At 34.1% G+C, this 22378-nt stretch overlaps 1 pseudogene; it reads left to right on the top strand.

The window, feature by feature from the left end:
• Positions 1–226: 226 nt before the first annotated feature.
• Positions 227–21917, top strand: LOC149577838 (UDP-glycosyltransferase 92A1-like; annotated as a pseudogene).
• Positions 21918–22378: the final 461 nt, after the last annotated feature.

Here is a 22378-nt window from a genome sequence, read left to right as displayed (position 1 = left end):
TTTGTTTCTTTCTTAGTGTATCATATATATTAATTGGGACATCATTTTATAATTTGTTGAAATTAATTGAAATAGTATAAATAACTATTCCACAATATCTCTTATCATTTAAATATTGCTTTCACAACTACAACCTATCGGCATACCCCTTGCACTTTTTATGGTGCAACTGCTAGTTACAATACATTAAACTCTTGGAACCTCTTACAATACATGCCTGAGGTTGATGGATGGCAAGGACCCATGACACCTCTTCTTGAAATGCCAAATACCAAGGAATATCAATAGCTGGGAACTCTTCTCAATACTTTCCACTATTTGGAGTCAAAATTCATGGACCATTTGCGAAGCAGAAGTAGCAGACATGTCTAGATTGTGGGTCGTGTCTTCCCTAATGCTTCCAATGGAGCCCATGGTTTCTACATTGATTCTCTCATCAATGATTTTTGTGTCACATGGCTCAACTCATGTCCTCCCTCATAATTCTTTACATTTCCTTTGGCACCATGGTCAGAACCTCCTGCCATCAAATGGAGACTTTGTGTAAGAACCATGTCCTAATCAAAGATGTCACATTATAGAAGAATGAAAAAAATACAAAAGAGAAACCAATCACAACCAAAATTCAAATTCAAGATCTTATTCATTATCCATTAACTAATAAGATAAATATGATTAGTTTATCAACAAATTTAGCATAACACTAAGGTGTTGATATATATTGCATGACCATTATATTGTATAAACTATGGTATTGAATTACAATGTATGCCCATCTTATACATAAGGAAAAGTACATCTCAATCTTTTAGGATTACATTACTCAATAATAATAGATTTATCAATTGAATATTACCATGCATCATCACTAAGATGAAAAGTACAAGACCATCAAAATGGTTACTAAAACGTGTCATGTGTCCTTCAATGTATTTAGTCTCCAAAGTCATTAGATGTCATCCATCTTCTATCTAAGAAGGAAGTGTGGCCCAGTCACTTTTACCTCACCAACCATAAAGTGTTTACTCCCATGGGATTCTTCCTAACATGAAGAATGCCCAGACCCTAGCATGAGAACCCTAGCTTCTCAGAACAAAATGGATCAGATGGAACTAGTGCAGCTGTGAAACATACTACATGTAACCATATGCCTATTATCCTAATCACAAAATATAGTAGAAAAAACAAAAGAGCACTATACATCTACACATATGTAATGAAAGAAAAATTGTAACACATCTACCCACATGTACATTTCTTTTAAATAAATCATATCTACACATATGCAAGAAAATTTGAGCATAGTCACACACATACTACATGTCAAAATAACATACTTAAATGCAATACAAAATGGCTTGCCCAAGCACAAAATTTGTTAGTATTACCAAAAAGAAAGACAAAATGTAATGAATCTTAGTTTTCAAAATCTAACAGGTTGAGAGAAGTGAAAACCTAATGCATCCATCTCCACCCTCTATTTTTCCACATTTCACCCTTCCATAAAAAATATAAACATCAAATACTAGGACTAGTCATTAAGAATTTATAGCTAACACTGTCATTTAGTACTCATCAACCTCAATTTTTTTTAATAAGTTTTAGTATTTCCTAATTTAGGAGGTAATATCACTTAAATCAGTACATAGACTGATAAACATTACCCATAATACAGAGTATTGGATCCTTTTAACAATAGTAAGGAACCTAAAAGCTGCCTACTATAATGTTTGGTTTTCTTTGTAAAAATTATCCCCATGTCAATGATATTACTATGGGTGATTATTGTAGATATATGATCAGATCATTATCATGATGATATGTTACATTCATGACTATGTTCGTCATTAACATCAACATAGTAGTTTTCTATGGTATATGACAAAAGAATAGTGGAAAGATCAAGTTGGTACAGATAGATCATTGAATACATTTAGTAGTGAGGTTAAAGAGAGATACTACTAAATGTCTAGTACATGCAACTAACCTTGGAAGCATAAGATATTAAGTTTGGAAGAAGTTATGCAAGTTTTGGTAAAGACTGTTATGAGATAGAGTTTATAGAGGCATGTTCTAGTAAACTTTTTATATCTCTTAGAAGATTTTTTATTCTGAGAATTTGAAGTTAAAGATGTGAAGAAGAATGTTGTTGATATCATGGTTAAGTTCACTTATCATAATGATATGTGTACATAAAGATGTTCATGTTGCAAGGAGAAAGATTAATGTTATCACTACGTGTAATGTGTTCTTAATGTGGTCCTATAATAATTGATTGAGATGGTGTAACAACCAAGTAATGAAATTGTTTCATGGATTATATACAAAGGAAGGATATTTTCCTTTATCATAAGTGTGGCTATATGGAAGAGAAGTAATTGTAAGTAGCACAAAGAGCGAAATGCGAACTTGAGTAGAGTAGAGCGAAAGGGAAGGAAACTTCATTATCGAGGTTTTATTGAGTGATCTGAAGTTGGATACTTGCATCCAAGGTTCATGAATTAGTCTACAAGGTCTGGCAGTGATTGGTCCATTTGACAACATAGAGGAAAGAAGTTTGAAGTATAGTACATACAATTATTCTATAAGGAATAATTGAGAGATCAATTGGATAGTGAGTTCTATGGTCTTACCCCAAAAGTTGTTTGGAAAATGGGTCGTTCTATCTTCTACAACTCCTAACAAGGTTGGAATCTTCTAACAAAGATTCAAAATCTCCTAACAAGGACTCATATGTACTACATGTTGTAATAGACTCCTAATAGGTTCCATCCTCTAACAAGGAATATTTATATTAGTACATCATCTTATGGGCATCATTCCCACCAGGGTTTTCCCTCTCATCAAGGGTTGCACTAGTTAACATATGGTGCAATTGTTTGTGTGCATCTTGTTATGGTTGTTGTTTACTTTGATTGAATGGATAAGATTATTTAAGGTTGATAAATGTTTTAATTATTGGATAACTAATTCAACATCCTCCCCCCCACCCCCCTACTCAGTTATCTTGGGGGACTATTATTTCTAAAAATTGGTATTAGAGCTTTAGGTCCTTGAAGATAAAGTTTAACAATTTGGGAGATCCGTGGAAAGCATGTTTAGGAAAGATAGTCCAAAGTTTGATGGAACAAATAATCACAATTGGAAGGAAAAGATGAAGACACGTCTATTGTGTATGGGTCCAAGATATTGGATCTTGACAAAATCATCAAAGATAGTCATTGATGAAAAAGATTTGGAAAATTGTACTAAGGAAAAAAGAGATCTGTTTATGTGCAACATGAGAGATGGAGAAGCACTATTGATTACACTTCCTAAAATTGAATACAATCAGGTCAAGTTACTTGTTGCTTCACATTTGATTTGGAAAGCTTTGGAAACTAGGTTTGAAGGTGATGAGCATTCTAAGAAATTGAGGCTACAAAGTTGGATTTGTGCATTTCAAGATGCTAAAATGATGGAAGGTGAATCAGTAAGAACATATGTAGATAGAATATCAAAAATTATTGCATATATTAAATCTCAAGGAGGAACCAAAGAAGATGATGAGATTATATGGAAGATATTGAAGAGCTTAACACCACCATTTAAGTTAGTAGCTCAAATGATACAGTTGTTGATATCTTGTACCAAATATTTCACAAAGGAGACATTACTTGGAAGACTTGAAGTAGTTGAGAATGAGCTTAGATAGTCTGAAGAGTTGACCAAAAAAGAAACAACTTTTAGTGCCTTGAATATTTGACCTTTTTTATCAAGGAGCACAAGTTCTAGAGAAGACTTTGCTAGTAGCAGCAGATCTGATGAGGATAGAAAGATTAAAGAAAGAGTAGCCCTTCTATTAAGAAGAGAAAAATATGCTAAGAAAATATTTAAATGTTGGACTTGTAATGAATTTGGTCATTATGCATCTAAGTTTCCTAAAAGAGAGAAATAGTATATAGGAAATTTCAAGCCTAGAAGAGACAGAGAATGTTTGTATGCAAATGAAGAAGATGATTCTGATGAACAAGTAGTAAGTGCTAGTGATAATAAAATTGGAGTTGTAGCTATTAAAGAAGAAAGTCCAAAGAAAGTAGTTGTGGTGTCACAAGTTGAAAAAGAAATCTAATTGGATAATTGATAGTGATTGTTCACATCATTAGACTAGTGATATGCACAAGTTTGTTGAATTCAAAAGTTAGGATGGAGGCATTATCAGAGTTGGAAATAGTGCAACATGCCAAGTTAAAGGTATTGGATCTATAACTCTTGATGGTAAAACTAACACTGAGGATGTAATTAGACAACTAGTGGATAAAGGTTATTTGTTGTAGTTCACTAGTAAAGACATGCATGATTAGAGAAGAACATGGAAAGGTAATTGGAACAGGAACCAGATCTAGAGGTAATATATTTCAATTGAGTCCTATTGAAATGAAATGTTTGGTTACAAAGGTAGATCACACTTGGTTATGGCATAAGAGATTTTTTCATATAAACTTTGACAGTATTGTAAAGACTAGTAGTATGTTTGTAGTTGAAGATTTTCCTAAGATTGTCAAACCTACTAACATAAATTGCAAGGAGTGTGTTTTGGCAAAGCATAACAGAACTTTTCCCTGCAGGAAGTTTATTGCTACAACAAAATTGGAGATTTTATAGACAAATCTCAGTGGTCCTATGAATACTAAAGGTTCTATGGTGAAATTTATTTGATAAATTTAGTTGATGACTTTTCTAGAATGATGTGGGTTGCATTTCTTAAAGAAAAATCTGAGTCATTTGATAAGTTCAAGAAATTCAAGAATAGAGTTAATAATGAATTAGGCATGAAGAATGTTTAAGATCATATAGAAGATTTGATTTTACTTCAAATGAGGTTAACATATTTTGTGAAGCTAATGGAATAAAAAGACATTTATGAGCTCTGAGAACCCCTAAACAAAATGGTATAGCTCAAAAAGAAGAAATGGATCAATAACATAAGCAACAAGAGCTATGTTAGCTAAGAATGACGTATCCAAGATTTTTTTGAGAGAAGCTATGAATACAATAGTCTACACTATGAATAGAGTATAGGTCAAGAAAGACACAAACAAGACCCTTTATAAACTATGGTTTGGTCACTCACCTACAGTTAAGTATTTTAGAATTTTTGGCAGTAAGTGTTATCAAAAGAGATGATGATATTGGTAGGTTTGATGCTAGAAGTGATGACGGTATGTTTCTTGGTTATTAATTGAAAAGAAAGTCTTATAGATGTTATAATCTGAGAACTAAGACTATTATGGAAAGTGCAAATGTAAGAGTTGATGAGAAATTCAAGATACAAGAAAGAATAGTTGATTACAATTTAGATGATGATTTTGTTATTAAACGAAGGAATGATTAAGTATTCCTTGAGACTAACAATGATTTATAGAATGAAGGAGAGAGAACATAGGAACAAATCTTAGAAAACTTAAATAGAGCCAAGAGTTGAGATAACAACTCCTACTTTAGGTAAGAATATGACAAAGAATCATCCACCTGAGCAAATCATCAGAAGTAGAGATAAAAGTGTAATGACACGAAGTAGAATCAATGAAGAACTATGTTTTATATCTCAAGTTGAACCTAAGAATGTAGATGAAGCATGCAAAGATGACCATTAGAAGCAATCTATGAAAGAGGAATTGGATCAGATATTAAAGAATAAGACATAGAAATTGGTCCCCAGATCAATAGACAAGAATGTGATAGGAACTAAATGGGTATTCAGAGAAAAGATGAATGAACAAGGTGAAGTTGTAAGGAACATGGAAAGATTGGTATGTAAAGGTTACTTACAGTGAGAAGGAATAGATGATGATGAGACCTATGCTCCTATGGATAGAATAGAAGAAGGTTATTCTTAGCATATGTAGCATATAAGAAATTCAAAGTATATCAAATGTATGTCAAGTTAGCATTTCTAAATGGAGAAGTTGAAGAAGAGGTATAGATAGAACAACCTGAAGGTTGTCTTTTGAAAAATGACAAGGACATAGTATGTAGACTAAAGAAAGCATTGTATGGCTTCAACAAAGCACCTAGAACCTAGTATGCAAGGTTGGACAAGAATTTGGCAAAGCTTGGATATAGCAAAGGTATGGTAGATAGAAATATCTATTAGAAAGAAATTGATGATGGATTGATGATCTTGGTAATATTTATTGATGATATCATATCTAGAGGAAATGATGATGAAAGTGACAAGTTTGTAGAAGAAATGAAGACAAAATTTGAAATGAGTATGATAGGAGAAATGAAATATTTTTTAGGATTATAAATTATATAGGATAAAGAAGGAATCTTTCTTTCTCAAATTAAGTATTTGAAAGATTTACTGAAAAGGTTTGGTTTGGAAACATGTAAACCCATTTGAACACCTCTGGTAACTGGACACAAGTTATCTACAAGGGCTGAGACAACTACTATTGAGTAGAAAAAGTACAAATCTATGATCGTAAGATTGCAATATCTAACTCACACAAGGCCACATATAGAAAATATAGTTGGAATTGTTACAAGATTCCAAGATGATCCCAGAGAAGCACATTATGTAGTAGTCAAAAGGATATTTAGATACCTAAAGGGAACACCAAAGTTTGGATTTTGGTATGTTAAGTCTAATGATTTTACTTTATGTGCTTATACTAATGCTAATTGGGTAGGCATTATGGATGAGAGAAAGAGGACTAGTGGTGAAGCCTTCTTTCTTAGAGGAAGATTGGTTTCTTGGCTAAGCAAGAAGTAGGATTGTACCTCACAAAGTATAGCGAAAACAAAATATGTTGCAACAAAAAAAAATTGTAATCAAGTTGTTTGAATGAAGAAAATGTTGAAGGATATAAGGATAGAAATCAATGAACCTCTTGTCATACATTGTGACAACACAAGCACAATAAATATGTCTAAGAATCTAGTGTTGCATTCTAAGACCAAGCACATTTCTATCAAGTATCACATGTTGAGAAAGAAATTTGTAGAAAAGGAAATTATATTGGAGTATGTGAGCACTAAAGAGTAGATTGCAAATATTTTCACTAAGCCTCTTCCCAAAGAGACTTTTGAGTATTTGTGAGGTATGTTAGGGGTTATGCCCCTTCCTACATTAGAGTAAAAGATGCAAGAGTGCATCAGTCCAGTGTAACAGAGCACTATTATTTTTCTAGACTAAATGTTGATGCTTCCTATATGGGGGAGTATCTATGATGGATAGATTCATCTAGGACTCTTATTGGATGTTGTTTTTGAATAGTGTCTTTGGACACTTGAGGTGAGTAAGAATCAGTTGTTCTAGAGTTTGATGGTTATTGAAACCTTTGACATTGATGTCAATGGGGGAGAAGTTTAGCATGAAAAATAATTTGAGTACATTGAAGGGAGAAGTATAGTATGGAAAATAGTTTGATGTAAAGGACATTGAGGTATATCAATGGGGGAGAATGATTTATGAAGAGGATTTGTAAAGCAAGGTTAATAGTCTTTTGCAGTTGGTATTCTTGGAACTAGATGTTTTTTTATCTATGTTGTCATCAATGCCAAAGGGGGAGATTATTGGAAGCATGAATGTCGATGATATTCCTATGGGAGAGTATTGTATAATTATGATACAATCATTATCATGATGATATGTTACATTCATGACTGTATTTGGCATTGATGTCCACATAGAAATTTTTTGTGGTATCTAATAGAAGAACAATGGAAAGATCAAGTTGGCATAGACAAATCATTGAGTACATTAAATAGTTAGGTTAAAGAGAGATGCTACTAAGTGTCTAGTATATGTAGATAACCTCAAAAGCATAAAATATTAAGTTTGGAAGAAGTTATGCAAGTTTTAGTAAAGATTGTTCTGAGATAGAGTTTACTGAGGCATGTTCTAGTAAACTTGTTATATTTCTTAGCATAGTTGTTATTTTGAGAAGCCAAAGTTAAAGATGTCAAGAAGACATGTTGTTGATGGTGTGGTTAAGTTTTCTCATCATAATGATACATATAGGGAAATATATTCAAGATATAAGGTGAAAGATTAATGTCATCACTAAGTCTAACATGTTATTAATGTGCTCCTATAATAATTAATTAAGAAGGTAACTGTCAGCTCAAGGAATTTTTTTATGGATTTGATATAAAGGAAGGACATTTTCCTTTATCATAAGTTTGGCTATATGGAAGAGAAGTAATTATAAGTAGTACAAAGAGTAGAATATGAAGTTGAGAAGAGTAGAGTAGAAGTGAAGGAAACTTTATTGCTGAGGTTTTATTGAGTGATCTGAAGTTGGATACTTGGATCCAAGGTGTGTGACATGGTCTACAAGGTCTGATAGTGATTGGTCTAATTGATACGATAGAGGAAAAGTGTTTGAAGCATAGTACATACAATTATTCTGCAATGAATAGTTGAGAGATCAGTTGGATAATAAGTTCAGTGGTCTTGCTCCAAAAGCTATTTAGAAAATTGGTCCTATCTTTTACAACTCCTAACAGGGTTGGAATCTTCTAACAAGGATTCAAAATCTCTTAACAAGGATCATATGTACTAAATGTTGTAATGGACTCCTAACATGGTCCATCCTCTAATAAGGAATATTTATATTAGTACATCATCTTATGGGCATCATTCCCACAAGGGTTTTCCCTCTGATCAAGGGTTTCCCTAGCTAGCATATCTAGTGTAATTGTCTATGTGCATCTTGTTATGGTTGTTCTTTACTTTGGTTGAATGGATAGGATTGTTTAAGGTTGATAAATGTTTTAATTATTGGATAACTGATTCACCGCCCCCTGCCCAGTTATCTTGGTGGACTATTATTTCTAACATCACTATGACAAGACTAAATGTTCTCATCAAGACCCTTGTAATACAATGTTTAGATATTTGAAACACAATATGTGTGACATAGTAATATAGTGGTAAAATAAAGATTCATTAAGGAATTTGATTGCAACAATAGTATAAGAGTATGGAGATTTAACACAAAGAAAAAGTCCATTTTCGTCATATCATTGTATGTGGATTTTTGATCTATAGTAGTGTTTTTGGAAGTTATAGACAATACCAACACAAGGTATTCTGAACATGTAGCAACATAAATTGTAAGCCTATAGCTATTACATTAATATAGCAATGTTAAATACATGGTTACTAACCACAAAAACAATACAATACAAAGATTTCATGCAATTGGTATAACAACAATCCAATACAGCTCATATAATTTCCTTTCCTCAAATCCCCATAATAGGGGAAGAATAGAATACAATTTAGATATTTTCCTCATAAAATCTGTGGAAGTATGTTTGGTGTTTTAAAATAAACAACTAAGTTAGTCTTGTTAATAAAAAGGTTTACTCACATTCCCATTCAAATGTCTAATTATTATATGGTAAGTGGACTTGAAAAGAGCAACCCATTGGAGTAGATGATTGTGGATGTTTTAGATATCCTACAACTAGCCAAAAATGAAAGCCTAAGGGTAAAGAAGACTATATTTATTCTCAGTCACTAGTGAAAAAAGGCATAGCTCAAACTCATTGCAACCCATATACAATCAAGAAAGAAATAGTGTGTAAGAAAAATAGAAAATCTTTCCTAATTTGCAGCAGACCCAAACAAGGAAAACTCAATTAGAGAGTGCTACATTTTCCTTAGGTTTTAGCAGTCACCGTTGTTGGTACTTGTTAAATCTTTGAGTCAACTGGAATGGAGACTATGAGGTAGCTTCTCTTAACCATGCCCCTTCCTAGTGAACAACCTACATACAAGAATGATAATGTACAACTATGTTTCCAAATGAATATAACGTATTGAATGTTTAGTATCATACCTATAGATCCGACATTACTGTGTTGTTTGGTATTATTAAACAAATCTTTTACATTTGATATTTGTACAAGGATCCTCACAATGTATCTATTTTTACAATAGCTTAAATTTACACTTATGTGATTTAATAAAAAAATTACATTGACCTCTCCAAAGTGAAATAACATAATGCTTAAAATCCTTGCAAAAACAACTAGGTGACAAATATATAGTTACAAAAATCAAAATCTTTAGAGTTTTCCATGCATTGAATAAGTAACATGTGATTAACTAGCACTTAAAGGGGAACTTGAAAAATATGTTGTCCTTCATGCTCAATCCAAACTCCCTCTGTCTACTTCCAAATTTTTCTCCTATTGGCATCACCCCCAAAGTAAAAATAATTATTATTTTGATAATATTAGATTTTTTTTGTACCTGACACAATTGCATTATTCTTTCCTTTTCCTAAATATGTGCATAGTATTGTTAGTTATTCCCTCATATGTGTAAGATGCTTCGGATCTAAAAAGAGAAAATAAAGATATATTTTCCCACCTTTGGTTATAAAAAACCTATCAATTAACGATGTCGTAAGTAAAATAATAATATATTATCATAGTATAAAGGAATCTTTCATTAATAACCTCTCCATTATATTTTAAACATTCAAGAATCAAATTAACACAAAATAGAATGCAACATTATTTAAGCATCTAATTCTGAAGTGGTGTGTGGGTGCAACTGTGAGATCCTTTTACTCATCCCCTTCTAAGAGGCTAACCCTCTTTACCTCAACCACACTCTCATCCCTTTGATCCTACAACCACTCAAACACTCATAACAAGCAATAAGTTAGTAATCCAAATAGTATATTTAAATACATCATTAAATATAATCATGAGTGGCATATATCATAGCATCATATAAAATGAAATGTGACACCACATAACATCCATTTGTGCATCAATTAATCACTAATCCACCCTCAAAAGAAAAACTAAGTTACAAACTTAGGAAATCAAGTTAAATATTTCTTAATTTTTCTTCAAACAAAAGGGTTGACTAGTCTAACTTTGACTCAATCATCATATAAGCATCCAAATAAGCATTTTCAAGCATGTCGACAAGTGAGATGAAACATCCCTCCCCTCTAGGAAAAGGCATTGTCCTGATGTAAAATCACAACAAAAATAAGCATGCACACACATCCAAAATTGATATCTAGCTAAAATAAAACAAGCCATACAAAAATATGAGGAAAGGATTTCTATAAATCCTCCTCATCCTCCCAAGTGGAACTATATACACCAAATTGCTCCCATTGGACCTTATACTAGAGGACGTCCCTGTCTCGTACCTTGACGATATGCTGCTCAATGAATCAGGTGGGCTTAACTACCATCACTCTAGATCATGTACCTTAAACACATGCTAGTCAAGCACATGAGATATCTTAAGATGATATGGCTTAAGCAGAGACCCATTGAAAACATTATGAATGTGGGTGAAAGAAGGTGGCAAAGAAAGCTAATAAGAAACTAGGTTGATAACTTCTAAAACCTCAAAAAAGCCAACAAATCTCATTGCAAACTTTGATATGACAGTAGAATGTTTGATCTGACTACTTATAATCTGGTATTGCTGATTTTAGATCTCAATTTAGTCCATCTTGATCCTTTCTAATCTAATATGAAATTGATGTATCCTCGATCCTCTATTCTACAAATTAATTCTGCAATTCTATCCTTCTAAGTCACCTTGAATTTATACTAATCAATTCACCCCTTTCAATTCCTTGAAATCTTTGCTAGCATCAGCTCCTCACATACATTCTCTAATTCTCTCTCTCATACTTTAATTATGGGGCTTCATCTCCCTTTAAAAATACTTTGGTGGTTTAGGGTTAGGTATGAATCTACGATTGAGATTCATTCATTTTTTCCTACTCAATTCCTTCAATTTTTCTAATTGGTTGCATGTTGATCACATAGGGAATCCAAACAAATTTGATCTTATCTTCAAAGCTTCAAGATCTATCCATTAGTTGGTGCAAAAATGATTTACATGGTTGTTTGTGCCATCATAAACAACTAGATCCATTCTGTGTTACTCAACACTTGATAATACTGATGCTCAAGACATATTGTAATTCTATCTAACTCGGCACTTGAACTTTCTCTACATCTATTGTTCACTTAGCACTTGAATTGCTTGGCACTTACTATTTACTCAGCACTTGATTTACTCAGCATCTATACATATTATACTTGGCATATGTTACTAGTTGGGCATGAACTTAGTAAAAAGCTTAAGTGTGTTGACACTCAATTATCAAAACCAATTTGAGATCAACAATTTTTCCAACCCTTCATGGTTGTGAAAATATATCCTATTCTAGTACTTAAGTACACCATCATCATCAAAAGAATAATTAACAAATCTTGAATCAGAGGCATCGGTGTCCAATACTGACTTCACCTATTCATAATGGGTATCTCCAAGAAGGTATTGAAGAATATAATATCTCATATGAGTTCAAGATGTAGTGATAGTGGTGATATGCCTTCTAAAATTAAGTGCATCTGCTACCCTTTTCTCTTTTCCTTTAATATACTCAATTCCAAAATTGTATTCACTGAGGAATTCAAGCCACTGCCTCTGCTTGGCATTCAGATTAGGTTGAATGAAAATATACCTCAACCCCATATGATCACTTTTAAGCTCAAATGGCTTCCCCAACAAGTAATGTCACCACATCTGCAATGCATGTACTATCGTAGCTAGTTCTAAATCATGAGGAACATAGCTTAGTTCATGCAATTTGAGCTTCCTAGATTCGTAGGCAACAACCTTACTGTCTTACATTAATACACCCCCAATCCCATCTCCTAAAGCATCTATTGTGACAAAAAAGTGTCCATTAGGATCTGGTATAATTAAGATCGAAGCGGTGGTAAGCCTTTGCTTAAGCAACTGAAGGGCTTTCTCATATGCTTTTGTCCACTCAAACCTTTTGCCCTTTTCTTAGAGAGATGTGATTGGTACTACTATGCTAGAAAATCCCTCAAAAAATTTCCTATAATACCTAGAAAGACCCATAAAACTCCTAACTTCACTTATGTTCTATAGAGTTGGCAATTCAAGGATGGCTTTTTCTTTACAGATTCCACTGCTATGCCATCAGCTGATAAAATATGCCCTAGGTAGTGGATCTCTTTCTAATAAAATGAACACTCAGAGATCTTCCCATAAAATTTTCTCTCTCTCAGGTGCTCCAAGACTATATGCAAGTGTTCTTCATGCTTTTATAAATTCTTGGAGTATATCAAGATATAATCAATAGATATCTCCATGACTTTGTTGAGACAGTCTCTGAATACATTGTTCATAAGGTTCATGAAAGTAGCAGGCACGTTTGTCACTCCAAAAGGTAAGACTACAAAATCATAATGCCCATACCTAGTTCTAAATGTTGTCTTAGGTATGTCTTCATCCTAAATCTGAATTCAATGATATCCAGATCTCAAATCAATTTTAGAGAATACAGTTGCTCCCTTCATCTAATGAAATAGTTCATCAATTCTTGGGAGATGATATCATTTTTTTATGATCACCGTATTTAGCATGTGGTAATAAATGCACAACCTTAAGGTACCTTCCTTCTTCTTAATGAAAATTATAGGAGCTCTCAACGGTGATACACTAGGTCAAATGAAACCTTTATCCAAGAGTTCATGTAGCTAAGTGTTCAACTCATACATTTCTATGGAAGTCATATGGTAAGGAACCTTTGAATGATGTCATGCTCCTGGCACAATATTTATGGAGAAATTGAACTCCCTCTTAGAGGGTAGCTCAAGAAAATCATCTAGAAACATGTCTCTAAATTCCTACAAAATAGGATGATCCTCTAATCAAAGTGGAATATCTTCCAAATTCTTGACATGGACAACATATAACTGGCATCCCTTCCTTTTTGTTTTCTTCAATTGCATAGCTAAAAATTTTCTTCATTCAAATGATTGTTTGAAACCATTTAGCATCACTGAGTGACCTTTGATATTATGGCATTCGATCACCTTATCCTAACAATTAACTAAGGATTTATGTTTACTTAACTAGTTGATTCCTAGGATGACATCATATGAGCCCAAAGACGCTACATACAAGTTTAACTCTATTTGAAAGCTAGGGAGTTCCAACCCACTGCAAAATAAGCATTGTTCTACCCTATGTTCAGCCCTATTACCATATTCTATAGTCCAAGGTTCAGCCATAAAACTGGCCCTAATAGGTATCTTAGCTACTATATTGGGATCTACAAAACATTCAATAGCACCAGTATCTATAAGAATAGAAATAGGGTAACCAAATAGTGTACTAGTCATCTGTATAGGAGTGGCTTGAAAATTTGCTTGCCTATGATCAACTATAGCATGGATGTGGTGCTATGGTGGAAAGTCCCTCTTGTTAGATCATTATGGACACTTAGCAACAAAGTGGTTACCACCACATACATAAAATCCTATCCTAGGGCCCCTCCTATCATCATTATTATTCTTTTCACCCCTGTCATTTACATTCCTTCTATTTCTATTTCTTTTATTTATATTGTTTTGATTCTTGTTATTGTTCCAATTTTTCTTATTCAAATTCTTGTTAGAATTGTCCTATCCCTTATCCTTCATGTTTTTGATTTGTTGTTTCTTTCCATTTCCTTTTTTCTTGTCATCCTAATACCCCCTATTATCCTTATAAGACTTGTTGTCTTGGAACTTCCTTTTATAGTTCTAGTTGGAAGATTTAGATGAGGAAGCATCCTTCAGTCTCTATTCCTTCTTAAGAGCCTTATGCAGTGCAAAATCCATGGTCTTAAACTCCTACATTTTGATCTCATTGTATATCTCAAGTCATAAACCCATCACAAATTTTCAAGTTCTAAATAGCTCATCATGTTGATATTGAGGAACATACTTCACCAAATGAAAAAGATGTTCATGGTATGTGTAACATTCATGTTCCCCTAAACTAACTTGTAGAAATTTGATTATTTCTTGTCATAGAATAGCTGAGGTAACCATTATTTGTGGAAAAGATGCAAAAATTCTTCCCACATTACCTCCCCATGCTCAAATTTCTTTTTAGCCATTGCACCATCCCACCAGGTAGCTACCTCACCCATCAGCTAAAATGTGGCCCAAATTATTCTAAATTTTCCTGTATAGTTTCACACCAAGAAATACTTCTCCATGTTGGTAATCCATGCCTCAACATCTTCCCCTAAAGCTCTACCATAAAATCTTAGTGAGGTCACTTTCTTGAGATCTTTTCTCAAGTCAACTACTGTTTATAACCTATCAGTATTAATGAGAGCAATCTAATGGTCATCATCGACCTTCTGCTCTACGTTAGACCTCCTATGAGCCTCATCCAATAGATCATCCTCAAATTTATTCCTTAGTTCCTCCTCCTACTTATGTATGGCTCTAGAGTGCTGATCTTCGTCATGCTTTATTGCCTCTTTGTTAGTTTGTCTACCTCGAGCCTCATGCTCTATGTTATCGATTCTTTGGCCTTGTTGCTATAAAAAAGGCTCTTGTTGGGTCAAAAATGTCAATATTTGATCTAACCTCTCATTAGGTTCCTCAGCTCATGCACCACTACTAGACCCACCTCTATGATTAGCTATTCCGGCCATGGTGATAACTCAAACACTTGACACACATGGGTGAAAGTTAGCATGGTAGCCCAAGGCCTAGGATTTAAACATAGCTCTAATACCATATGTAAGAATGATGTCCTAATAAAAAATGCCACATCACATAAGAAAAAAAAATGCGAAAGAGAAACCAATCACAACTAGAGTTGAAAAGTCAAGATCTCATTCGTTATCCATTAACTAATATGATAAAAACAATTAGTTTATTAACAAATTTAGTATAACACTAAGGTGTTATTTTATATCGCATGAACATTACATCATATGAACTATGGTGTTGAATTACAATGTATGTTCATCTTATACATAAGGAAAAGTACATCTCAATATTTTAGGATTGCATTACTTAATAATTAGAGATCACATCAATTGAATGTTACTATTCATCATCTCTAAGATGAAAATTACAAGACCATAAGAAAGGTTATCAAAAAAATTCATGTGTCCTTTACTGTATCTAGTCTCCAAAGCCATCTAATGTCGTCCATCTACTATCTAAGACAGAAGCGTCACCTAGGTGCTTTTACCTTGCCAACCACAAAGTGTATACTCCCTCAAGATTCTTCTTGACATCTACAATTCCCTAACCCTATCACAAGAAGCCTAGCTTCCTAGAACAAGATCGATCAGATAGATCTGGTGTAGCCATGAAATATACTAGATACAGCCATGTGCCTATTAGCCTAATCATAGAATATGGTATGGAAAAGAAAAAAACACTACACATCTACACATATGCAGTAAAAGAAAAATTGTAACACATCTACCCACATATAAATTTATTTTAAATAAGCATATCTATACATATGCAACAAAAAGTTAGCATAGTCATGCATAGGCTATATGTCAGAACATGTTACTTAAATGCAATACAAAATGGCCTGGCCAAGCACAAAATTCATCAGTATTACCAAAAAGAGAGACAAAACATAATAAATCCTACTTTTCAGAATCTGATAGGTTGAGAGAAGAAAAAACCTAATGCATCCATCTCCACCCTCCCTTTTTCCACATTTCACCCTTCCATAAAAGGATATAAACATCAAATACTAGGACTAGTCATTAAGAATTTACAACTAACATTGTCATTTAGCACTCAATAACCTCATTTTTTTTTAATAAAGTTTTAGTATTTCCTAATTTAGGAGGCAATATCTCTTAAATCAGTACATAGACCAATGAGCATTATCCATAATTTAGAGTATTGGATCCTTTTAACAAAAGTAAGGAACCTAATAGTTGTCTAGTGTAACATTTAGTTTTCTTTGTACAAATTATCCTCATCTCTTACTATGGAAACACTAAATGTTCTCATCAAGACCATCGTAATATTGAATTTTAGAGATTCAAAATACAATATGTATGCCACAACAATATAGTGGTAAAATAGAGGTTCATTATGGCATTTGATTGCAACAATAGTATAATAGAGGCCAAGTCCATTTTGGTCACACCATTATATGTGGAGTTTTGGTCTACAGTAGTGTTTTTGGAAGTTATAGAAAACACCAACCCAAGGTATTTTGAACATGAAGCAACATAAATTGTGAGCCTACAACTAGCACATTAATATAGCAATGTTAAATATGTGGTTACTAAATGAAAAAAAAACACAATATAGAGATTTCATGAAAATGGTATAACAACAGTCCAATACAACTTACATAACTTACTTTCCTCAAAACCCCATAATAGAGGAAGAATAGAATACATCTTAGATATTTTCCACATGAAATATATAGAAGTATGATTGGTGTTTTAAAATAAGCAATTGGGTTAGTCTTATTAATAGAAAGGTTTACTCACATTTCCATTTAAATGTCTAACCATTATATGGTAAGTGGACTTGAAAAGAGCAACCCATTGGAGTACATGGTTGTGGATATTTTAGATATCCTATAGCCAGCCAAAAATAGGAGCCTCAGGGTGAAGAAGACTATATTTATTCCCAATCACTAGTGAAAGAAGGCATAGCTCAAACTCATCGCAACCCGTATGCAATCAAGAAAGAAATATCATGTAAGAAAACACAAAATCTTTCCTGATTTGTGGCAGATCCAAACAAGGAAAACTCAATCAAAGGGTGCTACATTTTCCTTAGGTTTTAATGGTCACCACTATTAGTGCTTGTTAAAGCTTTGAGTCAACTATAATGGAGACTACGAGGTAGCTTCTCTTAACCATGCCCCTTCCCGGTGAACAACCTATATACAAGAATGATAACGTACAACTATGTTTCAAATAGAGGAAGCTTTCATCAATAACCTATCAATTACTGATGTAATAAGTAATATAACAATATATTATCATAGCATATAGGAAGCTTTCATCAATAATCTTTCCATTGTGTTTTAAACACTCAAGAATTAGATTAACACAAAATAGAATGCAACATTAATTAGGCATCTAATGTTAGAATAAATAATGAATTAATTGTTAATTATTTATTCTATTACTTAAGCTTACTTGGGTAAATGCATTTATTTAATATTTTGTATTTAATGCATGTAGTGGTTAGTTTTTGACAACACGGGAGTTTGTTCCCTTCTAGCATGTTCCACCTTTTGTGGATGTGTGCTGAGTTGTCATTCTTATCTTCTACCACCTTCCATCTTTTTCTACAAGCTTCCTTGAGGTCTTTACAAGTGAGCTCTCCCTCTTTTTATTTTCAACATAACATAACATAAAGGCATTGTGCATATTGTAAATACATTTTCTTCTTGTGTTTGCACATATTGTCTCTCGTGTCCATTTAGGGTTTTACCCTTGCTCCATGCTCTTCCTCTCCTTGGCTTCTCTTTGACAAGTTTTCGCATGTAGGTGATCTTGGGCATCTTCGAAGTTGACTTTCATCAACTCCAACATGGTATTAGAGCCTTCCTGCTGCAGCTTGGTTGACGAATTTTGAAGCCATGATTTGAAGTCACAAACCCTAGTTTGTTTGTGCATTTTTTCTTCAAATCAGGGGATCAAAAAATTTTCAGAGCACATTGGGGCAAAACGAAAATCACCATTGGATCCAGAAGATCGTTTGTAGTTAGGATTCATATAAAACTTGTCATTTTTTGAGATAGAGCTCTGGGAGGTAAAAAAAATTTGTTCAAGGGGCTTTCCATACAGATCGTACGGATGCATGGCGATTTTAAAAAAATTTAAAAAGGGGCGCAGGGTGCACCATCATGGCACCGCCTAACAGCCACCTCGGGGCTGCCCCCGCCCAACTCCTTTGGTTGCATTTGCAAATCTTCTACTTTAGTTTTTGCCCCGCTCCGCTATCACTAGCCCCCTCCTCTACCTCCGCTGTCTGCGCCGCTGCCCAGCCTCCACCATCGGCTAGAGCTCCGTGCCACCCCACCGGCTATTCAATTTTTGACGCCAATCTGTCGCTAGTTTCCCTCAGCTCCAATTGTGGCCACCTCCACTGTCTACATGTCTGCTCCATCAGCCCACCCACCCAAATTTTCTACATAGTCAGTGCACATTCTACACGTGACACGTGGTGCAGGTTCCACGTGGCACCTGGTACATCAGCCTCTTGCCACGTGGCATCCACATGCCACTACCACGTGGCTTCTTTTTTTGTGGTGACAATCACATGGCCGTCAATTTTTTTGCAGTACAATGATGACATCATTATGTCATCAACATCCTTCTTGCACCTCTCCTTCAGGGTCATTTTGGACCTACTCTTTATTTTTTGGCCATAACTTGAGCATACGGAGGTATTTTTTCGATCCAAAAGAAGCACCAAAAAGCTAGTTCTAAGATGGAGACTTTGGTCCAAGAATTTTAAGATTTTGATGCCTTTTCATTGCCCATTTTTTTAGTTAAAGTCTAAAGTTATGTTTTTGACTCCGGCAAGCATATCTTTTGCATCCCATGCCCGTTTTTTGAAAACTTTATATTTTTGGAAAGATGGTTCTGTCACCTTATCAGAAATGTGGTCCTTTTCTTGATTTTTTTTCCCATGATCTTTCTATCATAATTTTGGCATTTTTTCTATATGGTGAATATTTTGAGTGTTTTAGGCCCGAGGATCATTTTCCTAGCATGGTTTCTCTTGTTTTTAGTTGTACTTTATTTTGTTGCAACTTGTTTTTAGTTTTGATCATTGTAGCTATCATTTTGAAGCATTTTTTTGTATGGCACTAAGATAAAGTGCCACTTTTGCATTCTGGGGATTATGAACGTTGTTTTGAGTCAGTTGTACATGCACTATTTTCATAAAGCACCATGGGGAGGATAGTTGTTTGCTATTTTAGGCATTCTCCCTTTGTCAAGTGAGTGTCCCTTCCATGACATTAGCCCCATGCAGAGTCTATTTGATCATGTCTTTATAGGTGTCTATACCTCTTTCCCTCTCTCGTCGTTCTTGGTTCATTTGCAGGAGACTTTGGCCCACCTTCTCAGTTGCCGATCATCACAGCTCGTCTGCATTAAGGGGGGGTTATGTTGTTGTTCTAATGCATCCATGGTTTGATGGTTTGATAGTGTGAACTATGTATTCATTAGTTGATCCTATATACAAGGCGATTGCAGTGGTTGGCTACCTATGCATTTCAGTGAGATGGATCATCTACCATATAGACATGCTCGATTTGTGCCTTCTTCTTCCATGGAGGTTCTTCAGATCAGCAATTTGGCAGATTTGTGGCTTCTTCATGCTTCAGTGATGCTTCTTCATGATCACTTCTTGTTCTTGTTTTAGGTGACATTTCCCTAGTTGGAGGCTTCTTCAATTCTTCACTAGGTTACCTCTTTTTGGGGGAGGGTTTTTCCCACGTGGTTTTCTCTCTTTCCCCACTTACAAAGTTTGCATTTTATTGCATTGTACTTGGGTACCTAAAATGGCCTCGTTTCTGGGACCCATTCTGCATTCATCTTAGTTTTGTGAGCTTAAGGCATTTCCCTAAGTTGCACTTAAGGGGGGGTGTTAGAGTAAATAATTAATTAATTATTAATTATTTATTCTATTAATTAAGCTTACTTAGGTAAATGCATTTATTTAATATTTTTTATTTAATGCATGTAGTGGTTAGTTGTCTACAACACAAGAGCTTGTTCCCTTCTAGCATGTTCCACCTTTTGTGGATGTGTGCTGAGTTGTCATCCTTATCTTCTACCACCTTCTAGCTTGTTTTACAAGCTTCCTTGAGGTCTTTATAAGCAACCTCTCCCTCTTTGTATTTTCAACATAACATAACATAAAGGCATTGTGCATATTGTAAATACATTTTCTTCTTGTGTTTGCACATATTGTCTCTCATGTCTGTTTAGGGTTTTACCCTTGCTCCATGCTCTTCCTCTCTTTGGCTTCTCTTTGACAGGTTTTCGCATGCAGGTGATCTTGGGTGTCTTTGGAGTTGGCTTTCATCAACTCCAACATCTAATTCTTAAGTGGTGTGTGGGTGTGGTTGTGAGATCCCCTAACTCATCCCCTTCGGAGAGGCTAACCCTCTCTACCTCAACCACACTCTCGTACCTTCAAAACTACAACCACTCAAACACTTGCAATATATAATGAATTAGTAACTCAAATAGTATAATTAAATACATCATTAAATATAATCATGAGTGACATAACCTGACATCATATAAAAATGAAATGTGACACCACGTAACATCCATCTATGTATAAATTAATCATTAATCCATCCTTAGAAATGAAATTAAGTTACAGACTTATGAAATTAACTTAAATATTTTGTAATTATCATCAAACAAAAGAGTTGACCTATCTAACTTTGTCTTGATCACCACATAAGGATCCAAATAAGCATGTCTATGCATATTGACAAGAGAGACATGACACTTTGGCTTTGATCATTGAAGCTTCTTGACTGACCTTTATTTGGGCCATTCATCCTCCCATTGGAGTAACTAATGCATTGAATGACTTTCTACTAGAAGGATTTGAAGGGAGAATGATGGAGTTGAAACAAGAGCTTCTTCTAATGGGTTGGACGCTATAATTTCTTATCCTTTCTCATTATTCAACCTATAGATTTCTAAGCCATTGTGGATAGAATTCTATGCTTGAGAGCCTGAGCGAAGGTGTGCCTATGATTGGTGGCCCATTGCATTGGATCAATTTTATAATTCTAAGCTTTTGGAGGAGGAAGTCAGCATGAGCATCAATATTTTTAGGGGCATGGAGGGATAATTTGACAAAGTAAGGTGGAGAAGATTATGAGGTTGTTCATGGATGGCTACTTGGGAAGTGAGATGCAGAAAAAGGTGAGGCAACTGAGAGATATTGTGAGGATTGTAGTTTTTGCAGATGAAAATGCATGCAAGGCTTCATCAATTGCCAACATTGATGACTTCATAAATGAAGTAAATCTCTTGCTTTTGTTACCTCAATCCTATAGTCCATGAAGTAGTTTTGTTGTTTTTTTCGTGGGGATTTTTGTGTTTGGGATGTGGTATTAGTGAAGAGTCTTGTGATGAAATGAAACACTTTTATTAGTCCATGTCTTATCTATAAGACACAAAACTAATGCTTTTGGTTGTGGTTCAAAATTTAATTTTTTATAACTAAAGGCATGGATTTAATATTTTTGGTTGTGGTTCACAAATTAATTTTTATACCTAAAGTCATTGTATTCTTAAATTCCAAAATTAATTTATTTTAAAATAATTTCTACCCATTAACTCATTAATTTCGATTGACTTCCCCCATTTTTCTAGGGGTAAAATTAATATATTAATACAAAAATTTCTAAAAATTAAATTCCAAAAACTACTTCCAAACCTCTAGAATGTTGTTCATGTTGTTTACAGTGTTGGAAACTTGCCTCTATGATAAAACTAATAATTCATGCCTCCATGAACACATC

The sequence above is a fragment of the Cupressus sempervirens genome, chromosome 1 (assembly GCF_028749045.1).
Source record: "Cupressus sempervirens isolate cs-2001-9-10 chromosome 1, ASM2874904v1, whole genome shotgun sequence".
NCBI lineage: Eukaryota > Viridiplantae > Streptophyta > Pinopsida > Cupressales > Cupressaceae > Cupressus > Cupressus sempervirens.
This window is presented reverse-complemented; position numbering and strand designations above follow the sequence as displayed.